Source organism: Charadrius vociferus, unplaced genomic scaffold (genome assembly GCF_000708025.1).
Source record: "Charadrius vociferus isolate BGI_N301 unplaced genomic scaffold, ASM70802v2 scaffold1036, whole genome shotgun sequence".
Lineage (NCBI taxonomy): Eukaryota > Metazoa > Chordata > Aves > Charadriiformes > Charadriidae > Charadrius > Charadrius vociferus.
Genome location: NW_009648816.1, coordinates 83,299 through 83,671, shown reverse-complemented (window position 1 = coordinate 83,671; position 373 = coordinate 83,299). Strand labels below are relative to the sequence as shown.

Genomic DNA, 373 nt, shown 5'->3' with positions numbered 1-373 from the left:
CCCGAGGCCCGGCCCGGGCACACTGCCAGCACGGCAGCTGTGCCGGGAGCCGTGCGCGTCGGGGAGGGGGGACCAGGGGCAGAGACGCGGTGTTGGAGGGAGCAGGGTGGGGGACTGTTCTCTGGGCAGCAGCCCCCAGTCACGTCTCGCCTTCGTGGTGCTGGAGCTGCTGTCATGTGGAGAAGCTGCCGGGGAATGGCGGGTGCCGGGGCACGGCTGTGTCCCTCTGGCTGCTCTCTGCTCCGGTTTGGGAACGTGCCCTGGAGCCCCGTGCTGCTGAGCTGAGCTGTGGCAGCCCCCAGCACAGCTGCCCTGGGGAGGCCATGCCTGGCATTGACCCTGGCCCAACCCGTCCTGTTCCGCAGGCTCCGCT

At 70.8% G+C, this 373-nt stretch overlaps 1 protein-coding gene across 1 annotated transcript in view; it reads left to right on the top strand.

The window, feature by feature from the left end:
* BOP1 (block of proliferation 1) overlaps window positions 1-373 on the top strand; it is an 8,234-nt gene that overhangs the window by 5,516 nt on the left and 2,345 nt on the right.